Source organism: Artemia franciscana, chromosome 3 (genome assembly GCF_032884065.1).
Source record: "Artemia franciscana chromosome 3, ASM3288406v1, whole genome shotgun sequence".
Lineage (NCBI taxonomy): Eukaryota > Metazoa > Arthropoda > Branchiopoda > Anostraca > Artemiidae > Artemia > Artemia franciscana.
The window spans coordinates 30983654-31009630 of record NC_088865.1 but is presented as its reverse complement, the minus strand read 5'-3'; the positions used below and the strand labels follow the sequence as shown (position 1 = coordinate 31009630).

Below are 25977 nucleotides of genomic sequence, written 5' to 3'. Positions count from 1 at the left end.
TTCCCGGAAACCAACGTGCAACAAAGAGCCCTGAATCCACCGGACACAAAATTAACAGCTTTTTTTTTCGCTTTGCAAAAATGATTCTTTTGCAAAAAAACTGCTGTATACTGAAGTGCCTTCGTATTACACGTGGAATACTAAAAATAAAGTATTTGAACGTCGAAAACAGGGTAAGTCAGTCGACGGCCAACCTACCATCTTCAAAGATACCACGATAGGAATACTCTACACCGTTCACCCCAATCAACATGAATGCTTCTTTCTACGCCTGCTTTTGGTGAATGTACCCGGTCCGACATCCTTTGAGTATTTGAGAACTGTAAACGGTACTATACATGACACTTACCGTAGTGCATGCCAAGCTCTGAATTTATTGGAGAATGACCAACACTGGGATAACTGCATCAATGACGCGTGCGAAACGTCAACCCCAAGTCAAATTCGTGCATTGTTTGGCATCATTTTAACAACTTGCTCTCCATCAGCTCCTACAGAGTCATGGGAAAAATATAAGTCAAAAATGTCCGAAGATATACTCCATCGAAAACAGTTAGAGACGTCAGATATGACTTTTGATTTTATATCAGAAATTTATAACTACACTTTAGTTATTATAGAAGATTTGTGCGTACATATGGCAAACAAACCTCTTCAGGATTTGGGAATGCCTTCACCTAACCGTATCGCTGCTGTTTCGACATGTGTAGAATTGGATCGTGAACAAAGTTACAGTATGAGTGATCTATTGTCGTATGTACAAAATAACATTTCCAAGTTAACGTCGGAACAAAAAGACATTTATGATACGATAGACTCAATTTCAGGACGTATACAACTACCTGCTGATTTCTATAATTTAGTGACGTCCAAAAATGAATTGATTGAAAAAGTATTTCCGAATATTCTAAAAATTATAGAGGCCACAATCTTGACAAGGCCTTTTGAGGGTGATGCTGTTCTTATTCCTCGCATTCCCATGATTCCAACGGATCTGCCTTTTCAATTTAAAAGATTGCAATTCCCAATTCGATTAGCATTTGCAATCACCATTAACAAAGCTCAAGGTCAATCATTAGAAAAATGTGGTATAGATCTTAATACTGATTGTTTTTCCCATGGACAATTGTACGTTGCATGTTCGAGGGTCGGTAAACCTGACAATCTATTTATATGCAGCGACAATTGGACAGCAAAGAATGTTGTATATTCGCAAGTTTTACGGAGTTAATTTGTATTGTATCTATCTATCTATCTATCTATCTATCTATATAAAAACGAGTTGTGTGTATGCATGTTTGTTTGTTTGTAAGAAGAGCGTTTGCATATGACGTCATTATTAGTACATACGGCTTTGTATATGCACAGACAATAGGAAAGCCAAGAATGTTGTATATTCGCAATTTTTACGTAGTTTAACTCCTGCAGACGAAATGAATGCTTGCCTGAAAAATTCTAATTTATGGGCACACGTAAAAATATTAAAATTAACTACAAATATGCGTGTCCGATTGCAAAACGATGACTCTGGTCAAACATTTTCAGATCAATTGCTGGCAATTGGAAACGGAAAGCTCCCAGTAGTGGGAAAGCCAAGAATGTTGTATATTCGCAATTTTTACGTAGTTTGAAACACATATATAAATCTATCTATATTCACAGGTGGGACACAGGGACACAACTACAATGGCGCGTAACTAATATGGCGCGTAACGACTTACGCGCGCGGGGGAGCTTGGGGGGCGCGAAGCGCCCCACCAACTAGGTGTTGGGGTGGCGCGAAGCGCCACCCCAACAGCTAGTATCTTATATAAGCTAGTTGGTATTATAAAGCTATCCATAACTTTTCAAGATTAAAATACATTAGGTGACACTAATTATTACGAAACTACCTCATTGTTTTACGTTATCATTTGTACCCGTTGCGTAAACAATTAATTCTGTCAGATTTAAAGAGATCAAATACAATGTGCACCAATTTGCACAAATTTCTAGCCCAAAGTGAACAGATTCTTACTTACAAGTCCCTCTCCCGTGATAGGCCTCAAGTTCACCGAAAACAAATAAATGGGTACACCAACTAGCATAGTTGCAAACCCTTCATCGTTGAAGATGACTGTAGCCTAACAGCAGATTATTACTTACAAGTCCCCTACATGTCTTACCACTGGAACCAAATTGGTTTTACCATCAAATACACTGGAAACAAATAACAGATACAACAACTAGCAAAAGTTGCTAAGATTATTACCTAACAGCCAACTGTTGCTTACAAGTCCTCTATATGTCTCACAATTTGTATCGGCCTAGGTTTCGTTTCAGTGTGTACCTTACTACTGAAGTTGTCAACCACTTGAAACCTTCAAACTGGTATACCTCATGGAGAAATTTTTGTACCAAAAATAGATGCCATATACTTTGATCAGCTCATCAAGAGCTATCGATTGCCGTCGAATAAAAAATTCTATCTGTCTTAGTTCTAAAGTTGATTTTTTTGCCATAGGCCAACTTTCTAGCGCCACCACTTAGAAAGGAGCTAAGGATCAGCTCCAATTTCTTTAGCAATGAGAGAACTTTTAAAGTTTATTAGGCACATCTGATAATATTTCTCTACCGCAATCCAAAGTCCGAAAAACCAAATAATAAACTCAGCTGAAATCACGAACAGAAATGGGTGGAAACAATAGATGGCAGTACTTTCGGACCCGTGGGAAAATGCCATATTTTTGCTTCTGTAAATTTGTCTATTTATTACTCAAAGAAGATATATTGGCTGTGGGGCCGGGTAACTGCCGCATATATTTAACACTTATAGATTTTAGTCCATCTTCAATTTGAAAGTGGTGCCTGCCTGCTTGCCTGCTAGAACGGAGCTTTCCACTTGAAAGCAGAAACATGGTTTGATGAAACGAAAGTTTGGCTGCAAAACTTCAGATACTCCTCTCTGACACAGGCTATATAGCTCCACTCCACTTCGCACACCATAGGCTCTGGCTCGTGGACAAGCAAAAACCATCCTTTTTGGCCCCAGGCAAGAGTTCTCCGGAGCTTTCCAAAATGTAAAGTCATATTCGTCAATCCGGCCTGAGGTCCACACTTTCCGTAAAAACCGCACAGTTTAGACCCTTACCAGTTTCCAGAAATAAGCTGAGATCAGCGGCATAGAAAAAAAACGGGACAAAAGCAAAGTGTTGCTCTCGCAACACAATTAGATTATATGTATTATCAAACAGTTCGTGGCAACGAACTGTAAGTAAGGAACTATGCGGCTCAATAGTAACAGAAACTGTAACAAACAGAGTGTTGATAATAATAAATATATCAAAAGAATTAAATTTCGAATAAGATAAAAAATTCATGAAGTTTAATGTTACACATCAAAAGTTACGAGCCTCAGAAAACTTGCCTAATTTTTGAAAAAGGGCGGAAACACCCCTAAAAAATTAAAAGATCTTAATGAAAATCACAACATGAGATTCAGAATATCAGAGAACCCTTCTGTAAAGGTTTCAAGCTCCTATATACAAAAATGTTGGAATTTTGAATTTTTAGCCAAAAGCAAGATCACAGATGCATGTTCATTTGTTTGTTTTTTCCCAGGGACGATAATATCAAGTCAGTGATCTTAGAAGATCGGGAGAGAACTCATTTGATCGGAAATGAAAACTTTTAGTGCCCTTTTCAAAATGACTAAAACTATTGTAGGGAAACTACTCCTCTCCCACCCCCTTTTTACCCAAAATTGTCCGATCAAAATTTTGAGATAGCGATTTTTTCAGCATGGTGGAAAGATCTAATAACTATATCTTTGAGGATGAATTGACCCTCCACAGCCCCCAGGGAAGGGCTGCAAGTCACGAACTTTGCCCATTGCTTGAATATAGCATTGGCTATTGGGAAGCATAAAGATATTTTCAGGGGGGATTTTCTGGTGGGGGTGCTTACATGGGATGACCTTATATGGGATATTTCCCAGTATTAATTACAAAACTATCAGAAACTAAAAAAGAAACAAGAATTTTTCGACTGAAAGTAAGGAGCAATATTAAAACTAAAAAAGAACAGAAATTATTACGTATATGAGGGGGTTGCTCCGTCTTCAGTGTCTCGCTCTTTACGCGAAAGTAGTTTCTGAATTTGTAAAGAGGTTATTATTCTAATTAAACGGCCCTTCTTTATCCGGAGTCATTCTTAAATAATTGAAACAAAAAGTCAAACTTTAGCATAAAGAGCGAAGTGCAGAGGAGGGGGTAGCCCCCTCATAGGCTATACGTAACTATTTCTATTCGTTTTAAATTTTGATATTGCTCCTTACTTTGAGCTGAAAAGGCTGTTTTTTTTATTTATATTATTAATAACCAGGAGTCATTTCGTATAGCCTACAAATTCTCCCCAAAAATTGCATTAGGTTCATTTCGCAAAAGTCACATCAAATGAAGTGAATTTAAACTTCACAAAACGTCATAAATTGCTTTTTGCTTGTGCTGTACAAAATTCCACGTATTATTTTGAGTTTTCTGGACAAAACCAGTTTGCATAACTATACTAATATAGGCAAATATCAGCAGTCAGTTTATTTGCGGTAACTTCATAATCATTTACGTCACTGAGGGTTAGAAACAATAGATTTTATTCATCTTAGGTTTCAATTTCGCTCCTTACTTTCAAGTAGAAATTTTTTTTCTGCTGATTTATGCAAAAGATCAAATTGAGACTCAAAATATTTTCCACGAAGCTCACGTTTCAAGTCAAAACCTAAGCACGTGGGCAACCAATAACGTGACTAACTTACATCATTTTACTGAGGCATTGGATGCCAACAAAAGGCACGAGAAAGTTTTCTGGTGCAGTGAGACACGTGATATTTTGCGAAAATGACGTAAGAGTTTGTCCACGTGTACATTTAGCAAAACAAAAATTTAGCAGAAGTTATTTATATCTATCATGGATAAATTGCATAATCAGTAGTTACAGTGAGTAGTTGAATAAATCCAGCAGGCGAACATTTTGTAATAACGATAGAAAAGTTGTCACGAGTCTTTACATTCCCCAAGAAATGTTACAACAGTTTTACAAAAGTTTCGCAATATCGGTTTCTTTTCGAAAATACGCAGAACAACGCTTATTATATAATTGAACCTAGACATGCTGCATATTGATATTAAGTTATAAATATTTCCGTTTTAGAAGTCGAACATACTATGAACAAAGGGAATAATCTGGTATTATTTATTTTAACTGGTAATTTTTATTGCTAAGATGGTGTTGATAGCCTTCTAATCACTAGGGGGACTGGTCGCCCTCCAACCACTTCTAACTCTCGAAAAGGCACTAGAATTTTTGATTTTCAATCGAAAAAGCCCCCTGTGGAGTTTCTAAGACAACCCCTTCCATATGAAGCGGCCTGGTAAAAAAAAAAGCAGTACATAGAACCTATACCGCTATTTATTTAGGCAGTGCTATTGCCTACAATATTGATGGTATTTAATTGATGGAAAAATTTGTTTCGTTTTAGAATAGTAGTGATGACTCTGCTTTTAAACGGAACCCTATCCCTGCTTTTAAACGGAGCCCTATTCCGTTAGTCCATGACAGCCAGCAGATGCATGTTACGTCAAATGAAATGTTTATTAGTAGATTCAGGTGTATGTTGTATTTATAAAAAAAAAAACTACGAGGGCCGGGGCTTCCTTACTCCAGGATTTCTAAGATTGTTACATAAGTCTTTAAACAAGAGCTAAGAGCTCATATGGCACTTGTGACGAGGCGAGAAGAGCTAAGAGCCAAAAGATCTTATGGTATGAGCTCTAACAAAATTCTATGAATCAATAGATTGATTTAAAAAGGAAAATAAGAGGCTTAATGCCGGTCAGGATTTAAAATAAGAGCTCTGAGTCACAATTTCCTTCTAAAAATCAAAATTCATTAAGATCCGATCACCCACTCGTAAGTTATAAACACCTAAATTTTTCTAATTTTTTCTCTCCCTTTAGCACCCCAGATGGTCGAATCTGGGAAAACGACTTTATCAAGTCAAATTGTGCAGCTCCCTAACACGCCTACTAATTTTTATCGTCCTAGCACGTCCAGAAGCACCAATCTCGCCAAATCACTGAACCCCTCCCCCCAACTCCTCCAAAGAGAGCGAATCCAGTACGATTCTGTCAATCACGTATCAAGGACATTTGTTTATTCTATCCACCAAGCTTCATCCTGATTCCTCCACTCCAAGTGTTTTTCCAAGATTTCCCCCTCAAGAACTCCCCCAACTCCCCTCCCAATGTCAAAAGATCTGGTCGGGATTTGAAATAAGAGCTCTGAGACACGGATTCCTTCTAAAAATCAAATTTCATTAAGATCCGATCATCTATTCATAAGATAAAAATACCCCAATTTTCACGTTTTCCAAAAATTCCGGTTTCCCCCTCCAACTCCCCCCAATGTCACAGGATCTGGTCGGAATTTAAAATTAGAACTTTAAAGCACAAGATCCTTCTAAATATCAAATTTCATTAAGCTCTGGTCACCCTTTCGTAAGTTACAAATACCTCAATTTTCCAAATTACCCCCCCCCTCCCAATTCATCAAAGAGAGCAGATCCGGTCTGGTTATGTCAGTCACGTATCTTAGACAGGTTTCTATTCTTCTCAACCAGTTTCATCCTGATCTCACCGCTTTAAGTATTTTCTAAGATTTCCAGTCCCCCCAACTACCCCACCCCCCCCCAATTACGCTTGATCCGGTTGAGATTTAAAATAAGAGATCTGAGTTACGAGGATCTTCTAAATACGAAGTTTCATGAAGATCCGATCACTCCTTCGTAAGTTAAAAATACGTATTTTTTTCTTATTTTTTCAGAATTAGCCCCCCCCCCCCAATAGAGCGGATCCGTTCCAATTATTTAAATCCCGTATGTTAGACTTCTGCTTATTTTTCCCAACAAGTTTCATCCCGATCCCTCCAATCTAAGCGTTTTCCATGATTTAGGTTCATTCATTTTAGGTTCACCCAAACTTCCCTCAATGTCACCAGATCCGGTCAGGATTTAAAATAAGAGCTTTGAGACACGATATCCTTCTAAATATCAAATTTCATTGAGATCCGATCACCCGTTCGTAAGTTAAAAATACCTCATTTTTTCTAATTTTTCAGAATTAACCCCTCCCCCAACTACCCCAAAGAGAGCGGATCCATTCCGGTTATGTCAATCATGTATCTAGGACTTGTGCTTATCTTTCCCACCAAGTTTCATCCCGATCCCTCCACTCTAAGTGTTTTCCAAGTTTTAGGTTCCGCCTTCCCAACTCCCCCCAATGTCACCAGATCTGGCCGGGACTTAAAATAAGAGCTCTGAGACACGATATCCTTCTAAATATCAAATTTAATTGAGATCCGATCACCCATTCATAGTTAAAAATAACTCATTTTTTCTAATTTTTCAGAAATAATCCCCCCCCCAACTACCCCAAAGAGAGCGGATCCGTTCCGTTTATGTCAATCATGTATCTAGGACTTGTGTTTATTTTTCCCACCAAGTTTCATCCCGATCCCTCCACTCTAAGTGTTTTCCAAGATTTTAGGTTTCCCCCTCCAACTCCCCCCAATATCATCAGATCCGGTCAGGATTTAAAATAAGAGCTCTGAGACACAATATCATTCCAAACATCAAATTTCATTAAGATCCCATCACCCGCTCATAAGTTAAAAATACTTCATTTTTTCTATTTTTTCCGAATTAACCGGCCCCCACTCCTCCCCAGATGGTCAAATCGGGAAAACGACTATTTCTAATTTAATCTGGTCCGGTCCCTGATACGCTTGCCAAATTTCATCATCCTAGCTTACTTGGAAGTGCCTAAAGTAGCAAAACCGGGACCGACAGACCGACCGACAGAATTTGCGATTGCTATATGTCACTTGGTTAATACCAAGTGCCATAAAAAACCTTCAGGGCCTACTAGTGGGGGACCTTCAAGTCGCCGGACCCCTAGCGAGCAATTCTACCAGCGTTCTAGCATCCAATACCAACTGAGCCCTAGCAAGCAATTCCAATGGGGCCCTAGCATCTTATTCCATTGGGGGCCCCCAGCATCCAATGTAACCGGGGGCGCCTAACCTAACCACCAGAGGGGGCCTAGCATCCAGGGTCCCTAGCAGGGGGACCATATGTAATTACGTAAAATAGAACGTAACACCCACTGGTGTGCCCTCCTCAGTTACAAGCGGGTATTTCTCCACGGCTCCCATGAAGTCTAGCATGTCACGAATGATTGCGTCATACTTGACGTAAGTAAACATTCCCCTATTACATGACATCCAAAGAAATATTGAAACATCTTGAAAAACGTCTTGTTGATGAAATTGATTGCTATGACCCCAATGGAATTGCTCGCGAGGGCTCCGGTTGAAACGGTTGCTAGGGCCCCTGGTGGTTACGTTAGGGCCCCTGATGAAATTGGACGCTAGGACCCCGATGGAATTGGATGAAGGGTTCCTGTTGGAATTGGTTGCTAGGGTCCCCGATGGAATTCCTTGCTAGGGCCCCTAAGGCCCCCGGTCGAACTGGTCGCTAGGGCACCCGTATGGTTAGATTAGGCCCTCGATGGAATTTGATGCTAGGGCATCCCCCTCCTAGTGAAATTGGATGCTAGGGCATCCCCCTCCTAGTGAAATTGGATGCTAGGTCCCCTCTGGTGGTTAGATTAGGCGCCCCCGGCGAAATAGATGCTAGGGGACCCCCAATGGAATAGGATGCTAGGGCCCCATTAGAATTGCTTGCTAGGGCTCAATTGGCATTAGATGCTAGGGCGCTGGTAGAATTGCTCGCTAGGGGTCCAGCGTTTTGAAGGTCCCCACTAGCGGGCCCTGAAGGTTTTTTAAAGACTATTACGGAACAATCTTAGTGGTGTAAGGAAGACTCGGCCCTCATAAGTTTTTTATAAACATAAGATGCACCTGAATCTATTAAAAAAACATTCCCTATGACGTAACGTGCATCTGCTGGCTGTCATGGAATGACGGAATAGGGCTCCGTTTAAAAGCAGGAATAGAGCTTTCTCCCCAGAAAATCGAGTGTCATAATTGTGGATCATGGATCTCAAATTAATTAAACTGTCAAAACATTAGCGTTTCTTCTGATAACTCCTAGCATTTGAGGCCAGCGTCGCACAATGTACCAGCCCCCCTCCCGCCGATGAAACCCTTCTGGCACACATTATTACAACTAAGGGTTTTTCAAGCTTTTTCCCTCAAAATAAATTTATATTTATATTTATGTTTGAACTAACTACTTTGATAATGCATTCCTTTTTACAAGCACTGAGTCTAAAGGCATTAAACACTTTGGTGTTTGATAACCATGTTCAAAACTGTCGATATCTGTTAAAAACATTCGTCCAACGCTTCGGCATTGCTCAACAGAACTGAATGCTGGGAATGTATATCTTAGTTTTTGTAAATAGGCGATTGTTTTGTGTATTTTTTGTAATTACTTTTTTTTTCATTTTCATATACTTTTAATAGAACTGACATTTTTTCCATTGCCTTTAGACAGATGTTTGTCTCTAAGCTTCATTAAATAACACCTCGCTCTTCACGCTAGTTTTTAGGCTCTGAAAAAAAAGTTACTTATCAAACAGTTCGTGGTAACGAACTGTAGTAAGGAGCGACCCGGCTCAATAGTAACCAAAACTCTAAAAAATGGAATTTTGATACCAATAGCTACATCAAAAGAATCGCATTTTAATGCTGGTTTTAAATATATAAGTTTCATCAAGTTTAGTCTTACCCATCAAAAGTTACGAGCCTGAGAAAATTTGCGTTATTTTAGAAAATAGGGGGAAACGCCCCCTAAAAGTCATAGAATCTTAACGAAAATCGCACCATCAGATTCAGCGTATCAGAGAACCCTACTGTAGAAGTTTCGAGCTCCTATCTACAAAAATATGGAATTTTGCATTTTTTGCCAGAAGGCAGATCACGGATGCGTGTTTATTTGTTTTTTTGTTTGTTTTTTTTTCTTTTTCCCAGGGGTGATCGTATCGACCCAGTTGTCCTAGAATGTTGCAAGAGGGCTCATTCTAACGGAAATGAAGAAATCTAGTGCCCTTTTTAAGTGACCAAAAAAATTGGAGGGCACCTAGGCCCCCTCCCACGCTATTTATTTTCCCAAAGTCAACGGATCAAAATTCTGAGATAGCCATTTTATTCAGCGTAGTCGAAAAACCTTATAACTATGTCTTTGGGGACGACTTACTCCCCCACAGTCCCCGTGGGAGGGGCAACAAGTTACAAACTTTGACCTGTGCTTACATATAGTAATGGTTATTGGGAAGTATACAGGCGTTTTCAGGAGGATTTTTTTGGTTTGGGGGAGGGGTTGAGAAGAGGGGGATATGCTGGGGGAACTTTCCTTAGAGAATTTGTAATGGGAGAAGAAAATTTCCATGAAGAGAGAGCAGGATATAGGCTACTAGCATTATTTAAAAAAAAAAAACAATTAAAAAATAAAAGTGAAAAAGCTTTTTCAGCTGGAAGTAAGGAACAGCAATAAAACTTAAAACAAACAGAAATTATTACCCATATGAGGGGCTCACCTCCTTCTAATACCTCGCTCTTTACGCTAAAGTATTTTCAGTAATTTCAACTACTTATTCTACGGCTTTTGTGATTCATGGGGTCATTCTTAATGAATTGGGATAAAATTTAAGCTCTAGTGTAAAGAGCGAGGTACTGACGATGGGGCGAATCCCCTCATATATGTAATACGAAAATGAGAATACAAAAGTTCTTTACGTAAGCTAATTTATAAGTTACGTAAATCTTTTACCAATAAAAAGATTCGTAAAAAATTAAAAGTTCTAGTTGCCTTTTTAATTAACCGAAAAATCGGGGGGCAACTAGGTTTCGTCCCCCGCTCTTTTTTTCTCAAAATCATTCGATCAAAATTATGAGAAAGCCATTAAGCCAACAAAAAATATGCAAATTTCGTTTTGATTATTCCTCTGCGGAGAGCCAAAATCAAAACATGCATTGATTCAAAAACGTTCAGAAATTAAATATAAAAAAACAAGTTTTTTTAACTGAAAGTAAGGAGCGACATCAAACTTAAAACGCACAGAAATTACTTCGTATATGAAAGAGGCTGCTTCCTCATCAACGCCCCGCTCTTTACGCTAAAGTTTTTTACTGTTTTAAAAAGAAGAATTGAGAGAAAGAGTCAAACTTTAGCGTAAAGAGCGGGGCGTTGATGAGGAAGCAGCCTCTTTCATATACGAAGTAATTTCTGTGCGTTTTAAGTTTTAATGTCGCTCCTTACTTTCAGTTAAAAAAAACTTGTTTTTTTTATTTAATTGTTCTAATTAAACGACCATTGTGTTTCATTTGTCGTTTTTAAAGAATCTGGAAAAAATTTAAACTTTAGCGCAAAGGGCAAGGTGTTGAGGAGGGGACACCCCCCTCATTTAGCATATCTCAAGTTTTAGTGTTGCTCCTTGCTTTCAGTTGAAAAACTTGTTTGTTTTTTTTCATTTAATTTCGGATCATTTTTTTTTTAATAACGCCAGGATGTCTGGCTCGACCTCCACGAAAAATCTCCCTCCCCAATAGTCCCCAAATGTCCAATATCCTTTGCACATTTCAATCCTGGCGAAACTTATCCCGGACAGTTACCCTTAACATTTCCAATCGTAAAATTAAATCGGTAAAGAGAAAGCAAGACATATAAAGAAATTTCATATAGGAATTCTGGCAAATTCACCAATGTAAAATTTCCCCTGAACAGTTCACCCCCTGGAAACTTCCCTCTCCATAGAAAATTCTCCCCGTCCAAAATCCCTCCCAGTAGAAAATTCGTCCTCCATCCCCACCCAGAAAATGTGTGCATACTTCCCAATAACAAATACTATACGTAAACAATGGACACATTTTTGTAATTTAAAAACCTTTTCTCAGAGGCTGTTTATCTCCAAAGACATAGTTAATGCGCCTTTCAACTATGCTGAACAAAATAGCTGTCTCAAAATTTTGATCGGACAACTTTGGGAAAAAGTGGCGTCGGAGGGGTCCCAGTTGCCCTCTAATTTTTTGGCCACTTAAGAAGGACACTAGAACTTTTCATTTCCGTTAGAATGAGCCCTCTCTTGGCGTTGTAGGCCCACTGGGTCGATACGATCACCCCTGGGAAAAAAACAACAGATAAACACGCATCTGTGATCTTTCTTCTGGCAAAAATTACAAAATTTTGGAAAAAAAATAAATGTAAATTTTGATCCAATGCCATGGAGTACAATAGGGCTCCCATGGGTGAAAAAAGATACAAGAGGAGGTTTTTCATCTTCTAGGGCGGACCTTCCCTCCTTTTTTCAAAATCGAATAATTTTCTTAGGTTCGTAGCTTTTAATGGGTAGAAACTAATTTAATCAGCCTTATATTATTATTTATTATCATTTTATTTCCGAAAAGACACACATAGTGCTAACATGGAGTAATGACAAGAAAAAAAAAACAAAAAGAAAAAGAAAAGATACATTCAATTAAATCTCACAACAAAAAAGCACCCAGTAAACTATTTTCACGATCTAGCGTATTCATAAAGCGAGACCGGCGTTCTTCAATGACTACAAATGGTTGCGCTATACCAAAACTAAACACAAGTCATCGATCACTCTTCCATAAAGGGATACCTAAAAGGAACTTCGCATAAAGGAAATACAGTCGGCAAATAGCTGTTTTTTCAGTTTGACTAAAAAGTTCCCAAAAGGTTGCTAATGTTAGTAGATGGGGCACAGCAAACGCATTGTATATCCTTCCTAGAATTGCCCGCTTAAACCTGGATTTACATGAAACAAGAAGTCCATACGTCCTTCGCAGTCTTTCACTTAAAAACTCAAGCAGTAGGGTCCTAGTATGCTTTAAACTAGAGCCAGTTGGCAAACCAAGGTAAGTAATACTAGACGAAGGCTTTGAAAGATGCGATCCAAGGCGAATATTTTCAGCAGATGAACGACTAGTCGACTTTCCTACTACAACAACTTCACTCTTTTCTGGGTTAAATCTAAGAGCAATCTGTTTATACTCATAACTTAAAATATCAAAATTTACTTAAATTCAACATGTCATCTGCATAGTTAGCAAACGACAGATCAAGGCCTCTAAAAATGAAACTAGTTACAACCTTTTTTGGGCCTCCACTACACTAATATTATAAAGAGGAGGGGATGAAACACCACCCTGTCGAATACCTTTCCAAACTCTTATACGGACCCGAGATAGCACATAGCCATTAGAAAACGGCACTTTTACAACAACGTACAGCTTACTATACATGTCCCTATATACACGCACTATTGACCGATTCAGACCACGAGCCTCAGCACTCAGCAACAATTGGGGATGTATTCCTGAATCAAATGCTCGACAGACGTCATGCCCAGCCATAATCACCGTTTCACCACTTTTTTCTATTTCTACCAAAATATTAGCAATAATTGTACGGACATGTTCTCGACTATAACCCTTTTTCAAACCAAACTGATGGTCTGGTGAGGAACAAGCTTGATTAATATCATCCATCACCAACAGTACAAACAACTTACAAAAATCGGCGAAACAGTAATTGGCCGGTAAGAACTACAACTACTTTTATTTTTCCCCTTCTTAGGAACACGGGTAATAACATCCGCACAAAATATATCTGGAACTACTTCACAATTAAGAATCATTTGATACAGCAGCTCCAGATGGCGAACTAAAAATTCAGTACCGTAAAGTAAGTGCAAGCCGCATAGCTCATCAATTCCGTGCGATTGTTTCTTTTTCACTTTCTTTACACAATCACGGATATTTGAAGCATTTATAAAACCTAGGTCACGAGAATATCGACAAAGAGCTTCATCTGGTTGAGCCGAGAAACTCTCCTCTGGGAGAGGGTCGGGTGGTGAAAATTCACTAGTAAAATAGTTCATCCACTGCTTTTCACTTGGGAGTACAGGCAAAGAGGGATCACTAGCTGCTGTCTTTTTATTCAAAAATTTCCAAATTTCATTGGGATTATCTTTTAGTCGCTCAGATAAACTGTCAATTACCGTAGTCTTATGCTTAGTCAAGGCTTTAGAAAGCTTACGCTTTGTAAACACCATAGTTTCATATACAGGTCCGGAGCCTGGCCTCTCACATTCATTCCATATACCGAACCAAAACTTAGATTTGTGACACGCAGCCACAAGATCGGGGTTCAGTGACCACCTGGGCACTTCCGACGCAACACGAACCCTCCGACGAGGTACAGCTAAGGCTTCCGCACTACGTAGAGCATGAGTAATCTCTGAGCAGTAAATATTCAGTAGGATTCGTTTTTCACTTTGAGGTATATCCAGGTTTATTTGAAGTAGCTGAAATGGCACTTTTATTTTGGATAGAATATCGTCTAGCATGCACATGTAACCAGCGGTGTCGATTTTGCCCCAATCAGATTTGTAAAACCACTTTGTTCTGACTGTACTACTGATACAAGTTGGCTCCACTTCAAATTTACAGGTAAGTGGGAAGTGGTCGGAAGCGCAAACACCAGTGTCCACGTGGCTCAAACCTACTGGTCTGATGCCATCACAATAGAGAAAAAAGTCTAGAGAGCTGGTGGACCCCGAGTTATGTAGGTAGGTAAAATTGTGGTCATTGTCAACGACTTGAAACCCAGGTAAAGCAGGTAGGGGCAACTGTGACCTTGTGTTAGAACTTCCGGCAACGTTGCAGTTGGAATGACCAGCTATTATGATACTACCATATTTGTCACAACAATCGTGAACAACTTTCACGAGTTTAGCACAGGCGCTGCTGAATCGCTCCTCAGACGCTAGGTCACGATAATCAGTCGGCAGATAAACAGAAAATATACAAGTCTGGCCGACTTTCACAGCAACGAAATGTTCGTTTTCCGCAATTAATTCAGTGGACCACCGTGAACTCACAAGTACTGCAACGCCCCCAGGGGGCCTCCCTCTTCTGGATCGAACTGCAGAAACTGCAGGAACTGCAAAAACACGGATACTGTCATTGTATTTTCGTCAGGAAATGTTCTTGTAAGCAGAGTACATCATTGGAGCAGAGTGTGCTTTCTATGAATGGTATTTTCTCAATGATAGCCCCATTTACGTTCCACGTACAAACTCTAAGCGGGGAATTCGTCATTTGTTACTCAGGAGCGCCTTTGATACTTGGCACTTGATGCTATAGCATGGGTGATCAGTAGAACCACAGAGCGCACACTTCATAACACCAGAACAGGGACTGTCTTTTGAATTACTGTGATCACCAGTGCACCAAGAACAACAGGCAGAGTTCTTACACGCTTTCGCGGAATGTCCATATTGCTGACAGTTATAACAGCGCAAAGGAAGGAACCTGTATTCCTCAATTCGGTGCCTCTCGTAACCAAAAACAATAGGGTTCATACAGGCTCTCTGTAAATCAGCTTTCTGTTCAAACGCTAGTTTGTATGAACGAGTCTGACGTATCTTCTCAGCTTTCACACAGTTCTGAATCATCGCACATAAGTCCAAGTCGGAAATGTCATCAGGCACGTGACGAATTATGCCTAAATGTAAGGGGGCTTTCAGTTTCGCATCTTGAGCAGAATTCGCAAGGGAGGCTACAGCTTTCTTATCGTCCAACACAATACGCCATTCTTTCCGAAGGGGTTTTAAGTCAAGAATGTGGGAGCAACATGCACTGTCAGCAAGACTTTCAAGATAATCCTTACGCTGCGCAGGTTTATCAAGCCCTTTCGGTGGCTGCTTTAGGATGACCGAGTAAGTTGGTTTCACGACTGGAGTCGTGATAATAAGCCAATTCTTTAGATTTATTATGGATATCAAAATTTCATTTTTTAGAGTTTCGATTACTATTGAGCCGGGTCGCTCCTTACTTACAGTTCGTTACCACGAACTGTCGATTACCCATCAAAATTCAAACAGAGATCATTGAAATACTGATCGTTTTTTTCTGCATTACCAAAAGAATTGTACTCGTAAAACTTTACAGTTTCATGAAATGTAATTAAACAAACAGATAAAATTTTTCGACTAAAGTAAGGAGCAAGTTTAAAACATAAAACAAATTGAAATTACTCTGTATATAAGGGGAATGTCCTCTTCTTAACACCTTGTTCATTATTTCTCTTGAATGGCTCTTCTTTTTATTCAATTTCTGATTGTTTTCAAAATCATACCCAGGTCTAACCAATATATAATTTGAGGTAAATGCCCCTTGAATCCCTGGTTAATTGCCTTTAAAACTTGTAAATCAATAATCGTACGTTAATTAGTACAGTTGTACGTTTAAATTTGCAATTCCAATCTTGGATAAAATTTGAGCATACTTAAAAAATTGGCGATGAATAATAATTTTGGTAAAAAGTCTTGGCTAATATTACTACTAAAGAATTTCGATTAAATGAAAAGGAGTATTATTGTTTGTATGCATGGAAATTATGTGAGACTTTTGATCTTCTACATAACTGAAGCCATCACAACCTCTACAATAGGATTTTCTTACAGATTAATACATTATATACATTTGTTTAAATATACTGAAGTGTTTCATATAAATAGAAAAATATCAATATTAACATTAAAAATGTTGAAAACTAAGTTCCTAGCAGTGTTTGCCGACCCAAAGAAATTTCCTGGCGGGGCTGATGATGGCTTGCCTTGCATTTTGCACCTCTGTGCTGGTAGGTATGGGAATGTGATATTTTAGCTGTAAAGAGAGAGATTTTAGCAGTTTGTAGATGAAAATGTACTTTTTGAGGAATCTAACCTACCCCACCTAAACAATGACTCCCCCCTCATTATAGCTGATACGCAATTACAGATCACCAAACATAGCCTAATTTCATTACAAATAAAACGAATCAATTTGGTTGAATCCGGTACTGCCACAGTGTGGCATTACTTCTTTTGCAACTGGAAAGCCTAAAATATAGTTATTGATACTTTTAAATCAATTAGCTTCTCAGAATTTTAAATTAATTGCAAGTTCATTGTCTTTGGGATGAAGTCGCAGTTTGGTGCCATAAAACGGCAGAAAACAAGACTTTCCCCTGGCCAAACCTGTACAGTCACTTAAAGAGCTCTAAATTTGTGTTTGAACGAGCCCCCTCTCAATTATCTTGTACCTTCGGTTTGATGCAATCACCCCTGGGAAAAACTAAAAACAAATAAACATGTATCGATGACGTTTCTTCTGAAAAAAAAAATGCGAAACTCTACATTTTTAATATTGGAGCTTGAAAACTATACGGTAGGGTTCTCTGATATGATGTATCTAATAAAGAGATTTTCAACAAGATCGCTTGTTTTTTGGGGGGGGTGTTTCCCCTTTTTTCAAGAATTTCCTCAGATTTTTAGTTTTGCATGGGTAACAACATACTGAAAGAATTTTATACATTTAGAACCAGCATAAAAAGCCAATACTGCCGGTTTAGCAAATATTATGAGAATTCCATTTTAGTTTTGGTGAATATTGGACCAGGTCACTTTTACTTCCCGTTTATTATCACAAACTATTTAGTAAGATTCTCTTGTGACGGTAATTTTTTTGAACCTGTTCATTTTATTTAGTTGGATACGACAATAAAAAGAAAGAGGGTCAATTTGACGGATGGATAGTAAGTTTAAATTTATTTTTCTTTCGCTATCTCAACTTTTTTTTCAATGTCTGAATATATAAGGGATTTAAGTTCGAGGGGGAGAACTTTCCTGTTATGAAAGAGGTACATTTTACGTGGCAGTTACAAAATCAAAACGTGGTATCTATGCAGGCAGGATGATTTTTTAGTATCTCTACTCCTTCTGTAAATTTTTCTGAGGTGTAGGACAAGTTTACGTCTGTTATAGTATACAGAAGAAATAAGTCTTTCTGTGATTTTGGTTTGAGTTTGATTTCCTTTTAAGATAATGCATAATAATCAAAAATATTATTGATTAAATAAATTGATTCCTTTGCCAGGAATCCTTTTCGTTTAAGATTTACTGTATTTTTTTTCATTCTGTATGCAATTTAATTGTTCTTTTTATTTGAGTTTTTTCCTAAAAGTATTTAAAAATAAACTTATTCCTACGAAAAGATCCTTCAATATGTTCCCTGTCACCCAACAACACTGCTATTTTGGCGTCTGCCCCTCCCCCCATGAAAATTTTCTGCCGTCGCCTTTGTATGATATAAATAAGGACGAGAGGAAAATCTGAGACAAGAATCTAGTTCTAAGTTCTCCTGTTGAGTTTGATAATGCTTGGGTAAGCAAATATCAGTCCCAGACAAATCCTATGCTATTCTAAATTGCATATTTATACAGAAAAGAAAACCAATAGATCTCGGATCTAAGAAAAGAAAAAAAGAAAATTGTTCAGAACATCCCCTTCAAATTGTCCCTGAGAAACCTTTCTAATAACCCGGATGATAACAAGACTCGGACATTCATTCGTCAAGCCAATAAAATGAAGAACATTTTAATTATTGAAGGTAAACAAGTTACTTAAATTTTGGCAAGAATCTTTAAACCTTTTTGATTGGCTTATAGGTAGGCGGGTCTTGGCAAAATATGTAACCATATAGCTTGGCTTTTCCTAGCCTGAATTCCAGAAACAATAGATAAGACGAACAAGGATTGAGTCATATGGTTACTTGTTTCGTCAGGTTGTAGAAAAAAGAAATGATGCCAACCAGTACCCAGAAAAGATTTAATAAACACAAAATATACCAGTCCCGATCTTTTCAAGGTTAACTGATAGAAAAGGCTGACGTATATAGGCTAAGAACCCGTTTTCATAGTCCAGGTTCTTTTTCTGACCTCTTCAATTTAATTAAACTTTTTCATTCATGAAATTCGACAAAACCAGCTGGAATTGCAAACTAATTACATAATTATTACTTACTATTTTTAATTGATAGTACACTATCTTTTTGGATGTACCCGAATTTTCGCCTTCTAACAATTCTTTTTGGACCTTAAACCTATATCCGATTTTACATCTATATTTTGACCCATAACTTCCTATCTTTCTAAGGAAACTAAAAACATGCAAGAAGCACGATTTTGTGATTCCCAAAAAAAAATATGTGATAATCATCTGAGAGGAAAATCCTTGTCTTTACCCAGAAAGTATTTGCAGACTTTCCCCTGCATCGAGAAAAATTACCTGGACCCCACCAAGGGTCCTTCAGCAGTACAGATCATAAATTCTTGTATGATTTTGATTTCAACAAGGTACTACACGTCCACCTAACACTAAAATATATGCGTTTATAAGTAGCTTTACTATAAGGACGAGTTATGTTTTGTTTAAGATTTTCTCTCTTCTTGAAATATTCCTTCCGAATGTTTAGAAAATAAATAACTTTCAGAAACATTAATTAGTAAAACTCTAGGCAATGTATTTAGTTTTCAACAAACCAAAAATGGCAATATAGTCTTTAGGGAGAATTTGAGGGGGGGAGGGGGCAACTCAATTTATTTGTTGTTGTAATTTCTATCGTTTTTGTTGTTTAATCGTGTCAAATTTGACTTCTTATTTGAGTTAGTTTCTCCTTGTTTAAAATTTGAGATATCGAACTCCTCGTGAAAAGCATGTGCAAACGCAGAGAGGAAAGGCTTTTTCCAACTTGGAAGAGCTGTTGTACGTGAATGAAAGTTTCAAGGACAGACGTACATCCAATATTGTGCTCCAAAATTAGGGGGGATGAATTACCCATCTCAACCACACACTGAATTCTTTTGAACTGTGGAAAACAATGTACTACGTGAACGAAGCTTCAAGGAATGAATCTGTTGCCGTGGTAACGGTTCGGGAAGTATTTTTTAGCTTCTACCGCCACTTCTACATGCTTTATGGTTACAAAGATTCTATGAAAATAGGTTCTAATTTTGGAAAAAAATTAAATTAGATAAAAAAAAACAGCTCAAATCCTAGAGATATGGATGCCGCAAGGGGAGAGGAACACGTTCTTGAGCCCAAGCTTTGAAGGGACCCACAGCGACTTTTAGTTCAGAAAATAGCTTTGAGTTAAATCAATTTTTATTTGATTCACAATCAAAACTCTATTTTATTTCGGAAATCCTTAGGGTCTTGAAAAGTTTTGTTTATAAAATTACAAGAAATCTGCTGTCAGACCATTTCGAGCAGTGATGTTGCAATGTACAACCCAAAAATGCAATTATAGGGGAAGGTAAAAGTAATTGTACTTGCAGTTCTTCGTCATCAATACCCATAACTACCGTTATGACCAGTCATACTGATTTGTACTGGTACTATACACAGTAGTGCTAATACAGAACTAGACAGGGGCTGAGGGAAGGATGGTTTTTCCTGAGGGCCAGTTTTGGGTATCAAAAACACTGTTTTGGGGACTGTCTTGCCGATGTGAACAATACAGAAGAAGAAGAAAACGTTGTTAAATTTAAGACATAATTCTTCAAACTCCTTAAAACGTTATTAGTCATGGTATGATCCTCACTGTATGAACACTCTCCCTGGGCCTCGTTTGCGCTGTAGAAGTATTTAGATTTTTATAATACAAAGTGCAAGGTCATCAAAGATCAGTACTCTTTGGAGAGGGAAGGAGTGGATTTATATGCTTTAAAAGGTTTTTCCAATTTGTAATTTTGCTCATAAAAACATGCCTAAAGTAAAACTACCACAAACTCACCGTTATGGAGTTATTCCGGCCCAAATATCCTGTATTTACACATATAGAATTGCAATCATTTCCGTTTCGTTGATGTAATAGTTTAGAAACAAATTTGGGCTATATATTTGCACATCAGGGGGGTGGGGGTAAAGCATAGTATATATTAAATATGTAAACTAACCATCGCTGTATTTAATATATGCTATGCTTTACCCCCCCCCTCCCCTAATGTGCAAATATATAATAAGGTAATTTTGCAAGAGAAAAAATGTTCAAAAAGTCAAAATGCATCTATTAACAACAGTTTCATGACCCTAAACAATTGTTCAGGTAATAGGAACATTGAACAAAAAACATTGATATGGCTCAAAATTCTACCCAAATAACGGGAATTGCATTTTCAGAACTAAAGGCAGAGAAAAAGCAACTAGTAACTGAAAATTAAGGTAAAATGTTGTTTTGCCAAAATTTCAATAGGTAATAGACCTGTCATGTAGGCAAATTTCAGGGCCCTCTAGAGGGAGAAGAAGTGGAAGTGGGTACTTTAAAATACCTTCCCAGGATATACTTTAGCCTGTAGACCCATCTCTAAAAGTTTCATTTTCCTAACCTAACCCCTTTCCAAGATAGCAAGAAGTCACTTAACTAGAATTTTACCCAGAATAATTTCTGTTCGTTTTAAGTTTTAATGTTGCTCCTCACTTTTAATTAAAAAACTTGTTTTTATTTAATTATTTGTGACATGAGGATGTAAAACCTTAATTTATCCTTTCTCTAAAATAGCGTGAAAACCCCCTCATTACATCTTTGAATTCTTAAAAATAAAACTATAAATGCAGAATCTCCATATAAATTTATTACTCCGAAAACTACTAATAATAACAATACCTTGAATCTGTTAAATAGAATAAATCCTAACTTGAGGCACAAATCTACTCGAATGTTTTGGTTCCGCTGGGCGGTTTACTCCAAGGACGCTTTGTATCGATCACATGCTGTGACGTAAACGAAAAAAGGAGGCATGTCTTAATGGGAGTTGAAAGGGGAAGACATTGCGCCAATTTTCAAATTGTCTTGAAGTCGATAACCCTTGATCTTATTTTTATCAATTAAGCATTTATAATCGTCCATTCGAAAAAAAAGAAAAAAGGATTATTCAAGAGTGGTATGTGAAAGGTTTATACTTCTGAACGGTCTTTCAAACAGTTCGTGGTAACGAACTGTAGTAAGGAGCAACCCGGCTCAATAGTAAACGAAACTCTAAAAAACGGAACTTCTATGCTAAAATATATATATATCAAAAGAATCGGATTTTTATGCTGATTTTAAATATATAAGTGTTATCAAATTTCGTCTTTGTCATCAAAAGTTACGAGCCTGAGAAAATTTGCCTTATTTTGGAAAATAGGGGGAAACATCCCCTAAAAGTCATAGGATCTTAACGAATATCACACCATCGCATTCAGCGTATCAGAGAACCCACTAGCAAAAATTTCAAGCTCCAATCTACAAAAAATGTGGAATTTCGTATTTTTTGCCAGAAGACAGATCACGGGTGCGTGTTTATTTGTTTGTTTGTTTTTTCCCAGGGGTCATCGTAACGACCAAGTGGTCCTAGAGTGTTGCAAGAGGGCTCATTCTAACGGAAATGAAAAGTTCTAGTGCCCTTTTTAAGTGACCAAAAAAATTTGTGGGCACCTAGGCCCCCTCCCACGCTCATTTTTTTCCCAAAGTCAACGGATCAAAATTTTGAGATTGCCATTTTGTTCCGCATAGTCGAAAACCGTTATAACTATGTCTTTGGGGATGACTTACTCTCCCACAGTCCCTAGGGGAGGGGCTGCAAGTTACAAACTTTGATCAATGTTTACATACAGTAATGGTTATTGGGAAGTGTACCGACGTTTTCAGGGGGATTTTTTTTGGTTTGGGTGTCGGGTTGAGGGGAGGGAGCTATGAGGGAGGATCTTTCCTTGGAGGAATATTTCATGGGGGAAGAGAAATTCAATGAAAAGAGCGCAGGATTTTCTAGCATTACTATTAAAAAAATAATGAAAATATAAACGTGAAAAAGTTTTTCAATTGAAAGTAAGGAGTAGCATTAAAACTTAAAACGAACAGAGATTATTACGCATATGAGGGTTTCTAAAAATACTTTAGCATAAAGAGCGAGGTATTTAGGAGGAGATAAATACTTCGCTCTTTATCCTAAAGTATTTTTAGTAATTTCAACTATTTATTCTACGGCCTTTCTGATTCAGGGGTCATTCTTAGAGAATTGGGACAAAACTTAAGATTTAGTGTGATAAGCGAGATATTAACGAGGGGACAAACCCCCTCATATATATAATCAAAAATATAAGAATATAAAAGTTTGTTACGTAAGTTAATTCTTAAGTTACGTATATTTTTTCTAATAGAAACGTTCGTTAAAAATTAAAAATTCTAGTTGCCTTTTTAAGTAACCGAAAAATTGGAGGGCAACTAGGCCTCCTTCCCAACCCCTTATTTCTCAAAATTGTCTGATCAAAACTAAGAGAAAGCCATTTAGCCAAAAAAGAATTAATATGCAAATTTCATTTATATAATTTATGTACGGAGAGCCAAAATCAAACATACATTAATTCAAAAACGTTCGGAAATTAAATAAAAAAAAACTAGTTTTTATAACTGAAAGTAAGGAGCGACATTAAAACTTAAAACGATCAGAAATTACTCCGTATATGAAATGGGTTGTCTCCTCCGCAATCCCCCGCTCTTTACGCTAAAGTTTGACTCTTTGCCACAATTCTACTTTTTAAAACAATTAAAAACTTTAGCGTAAAGAGCGAGGGATTGCGGATCCCAATCTTAAATCCCAAATCTTAATTTCAACATCCATGGTGAGACACTATATTCTATCACTAGTCAATGCAAACTAGCCGGTGTCCTCAAGAATCGCGCTAATAATGAACTAAAATGAACTAGGTCAAGAATCAAGTTAATAATAAACTTTGTCTTTGAGGCGGTCAGCCGACGTCGAAGCTCCCAATTTAATAATTCAAAAATGACCTTCACAATTTTGCTAGTAAAATATTCTATTTTCATCACATTTTATTGTCATCAAACTTCACTTCTCGAGTGTATTTTATATAACAGACAAGTACCAATCAAGAAAAACAAAAAAGAAGCAACAGAAAGAAAAACATACTTCGACAACACCGAACATGGGAAATACAGAAAGGACCGAAGATGGGCACTCTACAGAAAGGACTCTTGGCATTCAGTAGAACAAATATGCTTCTCAATAGCCCCAACTGGGTTTACCAGTCGATACTTTCACTGCAGGAAAGGGTTGCTTGTCCTTGTTGGCAGTTCCATCAAATACTTCAATAATTCAAAATAAAGGCGATAAAATTGCTCTTCTCATGATATTTTTTTTTCAATATAAAAAAGACATGAACAAGATCAAGTAGGTGAGCAACTGTTGGGCTACTGGGCTATTATATAACTGAGAACAGTGAACTCTACACAGATTAAATTTAAAAAAAAAAAAAAAAAAAAAAAAAAAAAAACAGAACAAATTTTTTGCACTGAAAGTTAGGAGCAACATTAAAACTCAAAACGAACAGAAATTATTCCGTCTATGAAGGGGTTGCCCCCTCCTCAATACCTTGCTCTTTAAACTAAAGCTTTTAAAGCACTTTAAAAAAAAACTTCCTACTCTAATTAAACAGTTCTTGCGTTTCAGGAGTCGTTATTAAAAAATTCGGATAAACAGTCAAGCCTTAGCTTAAAGAGTAAGGTATTGTGGAGGGGGAACCCTTTATATACGAAATAATTTCTTCTTGTTTTTTAGTGTTGATGTTGCTCCTTACTTCCAATTGTTTAAATTAATTTCTTACTGTGTTTCAAATAATACTGGTAAATTTGGCTCACCCTCCATGAACAATTTTCTCCCCTCGCAGAAAACTCCTCCGAGGAACGTCCCTCCCACTTAAATTACAACCCCCCACCAGTAAAATTTCCTACCGGAAATTTAATCCTCGCTGAAATCCCCCTTCCGCAAAATCCACCTGAATACATACCATGCAGTATCAGACGAGATTCTTGCCAAAATTAGAATACCTTTCCTGTTATTACAGAAGAACGCACTGATTCAAGAAGAATAAAAACAAATGTGTTTAAACATTTGTTGCATCGAAATTTTCCATGCTTTAAGTGCGCAGAGACAGCTGCTGTGCCTAGTCGGAAAGTTAGAATTGGTAAAGAAGTGCCAAAAAGGTCAGAAAATCCTGCTCTTGGTGACGCATGTGTCAGTGCAAAATAGTAGTAGTATTCATATAGTGCCTTTTTATTAGGTCAATATCCTCCTCAACATACCCTGAAAGTCTCAACTCAATACTCAAAGCCGTTCCCGAGATATTGCTGCCCTTTCGCCAGCCAACATACACATTGCGTGTTTTGATTAATTCAGCATCCCCCTCAAATTCTTCTGAAAATTTCACTCGAATACGCTTAAATTTAGAAGTACTAGTATTAGTAATAGTAATAGTTGTAGCAGCAGAAGTAGTAGTAGGCCTATACATATATCCACCTTTCTGCTGGTTCAGTATCCCCTCGACATACACTGAACGTTTCAATTTAATACTCTAAGCTGTTACGCCCTTTTGACAACCTACATCTTCGGGGTGTGTTTTGACTTAGTTCAACATCCCCCTCAACATTTCCTGAAAGTTTCACCTCAATACCCTTAGCTCCAATAGTGGTAGTAGTAGCACAGCTATAGTAGTAGTAGTTAGTTCAACGTCCCCCTTAACATGCCCTAAAGCTGTTCCTGGGATACTGCTGATACAAACTTTTGACAAACTGAATGCACATAGTGTATGTTGATTTAGTTCAAGATTCCCCTAATAATTCTTGAAAGTTTTACCTTTAACAGTTAGCCTCCATAGAAGTAGTAATCATAGCAGCGGTAGTAGTAGTACCAATAGTGGTATTTAGCACATAGTACCTTTTGGTTAGTTAAACATCCTCCTCAGCATAAAAACAGGTTTCAACTTAATACTCAAAGCCATTCCTAAGATGCTGCTGATAGGCCCTTTTGACAACATGCTTGAATATACTGGATTTTGATTTAGTTCAAAATCCTCCAAAACATTCCTTGAATGTTTTACATTAATACCTTTAGCCTCAGTAACAGTAGTAGTAGTGGTATAATAAACATATTGTGGTATAATACACATATTGCCTTTTGGGTATGTTAGTTCTAAATCCCCCTTAACATGCCCTGAGAGGGCATTTAGATCCTTA

The 25977-nt window shown here is 37.6% G+C and overlaps 1 protein-coding gene across 2 annotated transcripts in view; it reads right to left on the bottom strand.

The window, feature by feature from the left end:
* Nucleotides 1-25977, bottom strand: part of LOC136025149 (protein CREBRF homolog) — a 100995-nt gene that overhangs the window by 56983 nt on the left and 18035 nt on the right. The window contains exon 1 of one of the 2 annotated variants that reach the window (XM_065700900.1): nucleotides 21574-21644. The exons of the other annotated variant lie outside the window; for it this stretch is intronic. The gene's annotated coding sequence lies outside the window, so the exon portion shown is untranslated. Of the gene's footprint in view, nucleotides 1-21573; nucleotides 21645-25977 lie in introns of those variants that run through there. 2 annotated transcript variants of the gene reach the window in all.